Raw genomic sequence first — 6,879 nt, forward strand, 5'->3', positions numbered from 1 at the left:
CCAATCAGACATAGCACTTGTCACATGTATGACAAAATGAAACACTGCAATCAGAACTTAACACTCCTTTCTAAAAATGAAATTCTTGCCACAAAACCATACACTCAAGCACCATTTAAATTACTCTTTCATATCACCAGCAACTGATGGGCTTTATATAAATCTCTGCTGTATTTGTGTTTCTATTTTTATTGTCATTTTCTCAGACTCAGTCTTCTGTAAATCTCAGAAGTAGAATTTCTGCAGTAATCAAAAAAGAGTTTTTACAAAAAAACAAATATTCTTACAGAAATAAAGAAAAATCGAATCACAAATCATCACATTTAGCAACAAAACAAAAGTAATAAAACAAACAATTACTGGATGAATTGCTATTGGGAGAAAAAAAACAGACTTGTTTTGTGTGTGTGTGTGTGTGTGGTGGGGGGGGTTCCCGCCTACTGTTCGGAACTGGCCACAAGACCTCGTCAGCATCACAGGCGATGGCTCTTCCACGTCCGACTCCTCTCTCTCTCTCTTTGTCCTCCTCTTCCTCTGACTCTCATTGCCTCCATGCTGCAGAGTTCTCTATTAGAGTTCTAAGGCTCAGATCGATTGGTGTTCTGTTTTCTATTCAAGTGTTTTCAGGTCTGTATGTAAGTTCCTACAATTGCCAGATGAGTTTTGCATTTTGAACAGAGTGTTTTTACCAATGACAACAGGAGATTTAGTTTTCAAACAAAGTGTCTAATGTAAGAAAACGTGTGTAGGGTTTCGCAATAAGTGTGTTAAAGAATTGCAAACAAAATGCAAAGTTGATAATGTATTTAAACTATGGTTACACTGTGTTTAAGGTATGGTTACACTGTGTTTAAGGTATGGTTACACTGTGTTTAAACTATGGTTACACTGTGTTTAAACTATGGTTACACTGTGTTTCAGCTATGGTTACACTCTGTTTAAGGTATGGTTACACTCTGTTTAAGGTATGGTTACGCTGTGTTTAAGGTATGGTTACACTGTGTTTAAGCTATGGTAACACTGTTTAAGGTGTGCTACAAGAAGTTTAGGTTTTGAGGCTTTGGTCTAAGCATTTGTTTTTAGTGTGTAAGCAATGGGGGCAAAAACTGTAAAAAATATATATTTTTATTATTTTATTGTCATTTTTATTCATTTATTTTTTTAGGCCGTAAAATCCATGTGAACAATGGGTGCTCTCGCCCAGCACCAATCAGAAAGCAGCTAGAGACAGTTTGGGTCATGGTTGCTATGGCGCCGTGCTAAGCTAAATGCTAAACAGGGACAGTTGCTGCTTTTCAAGTCTGTGAGAGTCCAGGAGAGTCCTGCAGAGATAGGGAGAGTCCAGGAGAGTCCTGCAGAGATAGGGAGAGTCCAGGAGAGTCCTGCAGAGTTAAGGAGATTCCTTGAAAGCTCTGAGAGTCACATAGAGTCCTGGAAAGTCCAAGAAACTCTGTGAAAGTCTGTGAGAGTCCAGGAGAGTCTGAGAGTCTTGCAGAATCTGGAAGTTGCAGTCAGACTGAGGACAGCAGCGCTTTGGGTCTGATCCGCCTGCATAGGACAGAGAGCTGTTGTCTATTGTGATAGATAGATAGATAGATAGATAGATAGATAGATAGATAGATAGATAGATAGATAGATAGATGGACGGATGGATGGATGGATAGATAGATAGATAGATAAATAGATAGATGGATGGATGGATAGATGGATAGATGGATAGATGGATAGATGGATGGATAGATAGATAGATAGATAGATAGATAGATAGATAGATAGATAGATAGATAGATAGATAGATAGATAGATAGATAGATAGATAGATAGATAGATTTTTATTGATCCCAAAAAAAATGGAAAATTCCAGTGTTGCAGCAGCAAAATATCAGACACACAGCACACATACAGAATATACATGAAATAATAGAATACAACATGAGATAATAATAGGATAGAATATAAGAACAAATAATTTAAAATATATACAAGTTGGGAATAAAAATGTACAACTGTTGAACTAGTATTGATAAAGATGTATTTAACATCTTTATCAATACAAGCACTTAGTGCAGTTGTGATGTCAATGAGTCTTATCTAACACTAGGTGATGAAGTGTTAAAAAGTTTGAGTGAGGGGGGGTGGAGAAGGTGGTCGGGGATATCTGTATTATATATATATATATGTGTCCTGTTTGCAGCCAATAACGGAGCCAGCCTTCCTGATCAGCTTGTTCAGTCTGTTTGTGTGGCTGGCTCCAATGCTGCTGCCCCAGAAGATGGCCGAGGAGAACAGAGCACTGGCCACAACAGACTGGTAGAACATCTCCAACACCACAACAGACTGGTAGAACATCTCCAACACCACAACAGACTGGTAGAACATCTCCAACACCACACCAGACTGGTAGAACATCTCCAACACCACAACAGACTGGTAGAACATTTCCAACCCCACAACAGACTGGTACAACATCTCCAACACCACAACAGACTGGTAGAACATCACCAACACCACAACAGATCCAACACCACAACAGACTGGTAGAACATCTCTAACACCACAACAGAATGGTAGAACATCTCCAACACCACAACAGACTGGTAGAACATCTCCAACACCACAACAGACTGGTAGAACATCTCCAACACCACAACAGAATGGTAGAACATCTCCAACACCACAACAGAATGGTAGAACATCTCCAACACCACAACAGATTGGTAGAACATCTCCAACACCACAACAGAATGGTAGAACATCTCCAACACCACAACAGACTGGTACAACATCTCCAACACCACAACAGACTGGTACAACATCTCCAACACCACAACAGAATGGTAGAACATCTCCAACACCACAACAGACTGGTAGAACATCTCCAACACCACAACAGATTGGTAGAACATCTCCAACACCACAACAGAATGGTAGAACATCTCCAACACCACAACAGACTGGTAGAACATCTCCAACACCACAACAGAATGGTAGAACATCTCCAACACTACAACAGACTGGTCACAACAGACTGGTAGAACATCTCCAACACCACAACAGACTGGTAGAACATCTCCAACACCACAACAGACTGGTAGAACATCACCAACACCACAACAGATCCAACACCACAACAGACTGGTAGAACATCTCTAACACCACAACAGAATGGTAGAACATCTCCAACACCACAACAGACTGGTAGAACATCTCCAACACCACAACAGACTGGTAGAACATCTCCAACACCACAACAGAATGGTAGAACATCTCCAACACCACAACAGAATGGTAGAACATCTCCAACACCACAACAGATTGGTAGAACATCTCCAACACCACAACAGAATGGTAGAACATCTCCAACACCACAACAGACTGGTACAACATCTCCAACACCACAACAGACTGGTACAACATCTCCAACACCACAACAGAATGGTAGAACATCTCCAACACCACAACAGACTGGTAGAACATCTCCAACACCACAACAGATTGGTAGAACATCTCCAACACCACAACAGAATGGTAGAACATCTCCAACACCACAACAGACTGGTAGAACATCTCCAACACCACAACAGAATGGTAGAACATCTCCAACACTACAACAGACTGGTCACAACAGACTGGTAGAACATCTCCAACACCACAACAGACTGGTAGAACATCTCCAACACCACAACAGACTGATAGAACATCTCCAACACCACAACAGACCGGTAGAACATCTCCAACACCACAACAGAATGGTTGTTCTACTCTTAGATGTACAGGTAGTAGACCAGCTCTTGTAAACTCCTCCCTACCTATGTGAGTACGGTGGGGTGCTTTTAATAGGTACCGAATAACATTGTTTTGCAGCACTTGGAGTTTGTTTTTAAGTTTTACAGTCAACCCAGAAAACCATGCAGAACACGCAAAATCTACCTGGCATTGAATCAAAGTTAATACCAATAATTTCTTTACAGAGAAATCAAAAAACTTTGTCTTGCGATATAAAAACTTCAACTTACAGGCACATTTAGCTAAAACCTTGGCTGCAATGGATTCACCTGTAAGTGATTGATCCAATGCTAAACCCAAATATGTGACACTGGATTTGGATACAATTTCAGACCCATTACACATCACCTTTAAAGTATTTAATTTTTCCAACTTCCTTTTTGTACCAAACAGGATTGATTCAGTCTTGCCCAGATGCATAGAGAGCTTATTGTCTACCAGCCACTGGTTGACAGACTCTAGCTCTATACCAAGAGTATTTTCAATGTCTTTTGCATTACACCCTGGGACGAGTAAAGCAGAATCATCAGCATATAATAGCAACTTGCACCGAACCACAGCTGATAAGTCATTTATATATACTAAAAATAACAGGGGCCCCAGGATCGAACCTTGGGGCACCCCTGCACGTTATGCTCTGTGAATCAGAGAGGGTCCCCTCAACATCACAGACTTGAGTCCTATCTGTTAGGTAAGAAGTGAACCATGTGAGTGCAGAGTTACTAAAACCCATTCACTGTAATTTAGAAATCAAAATCTTGTGGTTCACAGTATTGAATGCTTTCTGCAGGTCAAGTAATAACATGCCAACATAATTCCCTTGTTCAAAGTTCTGACGCACATAGTCGAAAAGGTGGATGAGACAAGTGTCTATGGAATATTCAGCTCGAAAGCCAGATTGGAGCTCATATAACAGATCAAGCCTGATGAGATACTCCTCCACCTGTTCGTACACCAAACGCTCAAAATTTTTTGATATAGTTGACAAAATTCATATTGGCCTATAATTTCCAACGTCAGCTCTACTATTTTTCTTAAAAACCGGAACCACCCTGGCATTCTTCATATCAATTGGAAAAACACCCTGTCTTATGGAAAGATTTATGATATGGGTAAGAATCTTATATGTAACCCCAGCACTATCTCTTAAAAACCTGGAGGGGATAAGGTCCAAGCCAGAGGCCTTATTCACTGACAGGGTCAAGAGACTCGCTCTTACTTTATCCTCTGAGACAGGACTAATTGCAAATGCATCTACAGAGACCTTTTTACTTCTATAAAAGGAATTAAAAAAATCTATGCCAAATTTGTCAGAAGCACCAGGCAATTTACAGACCAAACTGGCAGCAATAGTTGTAAAATAATGGTTAAAATGGCAGGCAATCCGCTTATCAAAACACATCTCATCTTCAATAATAAGCCCCGCTTTCCCAGACTTAGATTTTGCTTTTGCTGTTGATCCCATATCATTAAGAATTTTCCACATTTTTTTAGGCTGTTTTGCATTTGCAGCAATGGAATCCGTATAAAATACAGACTTAGCTTGCCGTACCTTGTAACTTACTTGATTTCTAAGATAAGCATAAGAGTTATAGTCCGCTGGGAGTTTAGACTTTTTAAACTTTATGAACCATCTATTACGTTGTCTGATCATATCAACAATTTCAGATGTCATCCAACATGCACTTCCATGCTTAATTCTTGATTCCCTCATTGGAGCGACTTCATCAAGAGCTGCTATAAAACGCTGCTTAAACAAATCCCAAGCCTTATCAACATCAATACATTCAAGCACATCAGACCAGTCACTCTCAGCCAGCCTTACATTAAACACTTCAGCAGAGTACTGTTTGGTACATCTGTATTTGATAGAACAGTGCTTATTTATTGGCTGAGATTTCATTTTCTTGCGTGTGCAAAAAACTGCATTATGATCACTAAAAGCCACATCCAACACACCTGATTGACTTATCATTCCACTGTCTGATACCAAAATTAAGTCAAGAAGGGACTGGCTATTTATAGACAACCTAGTAGGCTCAGTAAATAATTGCTGTAAACCAGACACCCTGCAGAGACATGAGAAAGATTCTTTTAAGCTACTTTGTGGCAATAATAGATTTGTATTAAAATCACCCATGATGATGCATTCTTTTTCTAGGCATACATTGCTTTTACAACAGACGGATTCAAGGAGTTCATAAAAGTCTGTTTGGTTAGGTGGGCGGTAACATACACCAACAATAATGGGCTTGGTTTTAGGAAGAATTAGTTCCACCCAGGCTGCCTCCAAGCCATCCACCTGTAGATTGTGGCGCGGATTAAAAGTTATATCGGACCTTATAAAAAGGCACACTCCTCCTCCGTGTCTGTTGCAATCGCATCGGTAGATGTAATAACCTGTAAGCCCAACTTCACAATCTTGAATGGAACAGTCTAGCCAGGTCTCCGATACAGCGATCACAGCAGCCTTAGACATAGATGCGAGGAGTCCGATTTCAACGGGAGGTCTGTCTGTCAGGTAGTCAGTGATCCAGGAGACTGAGGTCTGTCTGTCAGGTAGTCAGTGATCCAGGAGACTGAGGTCTGTCTGTCAGGTAGTCAGTGATCCAGGAGACTGAGGTCTGTCTGTCAGGTAGTCAGTGATCCAGGAGTCTGTGGACAGCTTCTCACACAGTAGCAGTGGCTGGATGGTGTTGAATGCACTGGAGAAATCAAAATCTGTCATTCTCACAGTGCTGCCACCACCATCCAGGTGCCAATGATCTCACTGCAGGAGACAGATGACAGCATCGTCTACTCCCAGACAAGGCTGGTCCAGAGAAGATCTCACCTGCGGCCTTATTTATTCTCAATATATTAGTCAAGTTATTTGTATATTTCTTATATTCATCTTCTGCTTCCTTTGTTCTAAATTGTAGAAACTGCACCTACAATACTTTTTTTTTTTTTTTTTTTTTTACAAGCATTTTGTAGTCCCCTAGTAATCCAGGGTTTGTCTTCATATTTATTGTCCTGTTGTAAAGGGCAATGTTGGCCATACAGAGTGGTAAATGGTGACATGAATTAATTATAGGCTTTAATTGGGTCATG

Source organism: Perca flavescens, chromosome 5 (genome assembly GCF_004354835.1).
Source record: "Perca flavescens isolate YP-PL-M2 chromosome 5, PFLA_1.0, whole genome shotgun sequence".
NCBI lineage: Eukaryota > Metazoa > Chordata > Actinopteri > Perciformes > Percidae > Perca > Perca flavescens.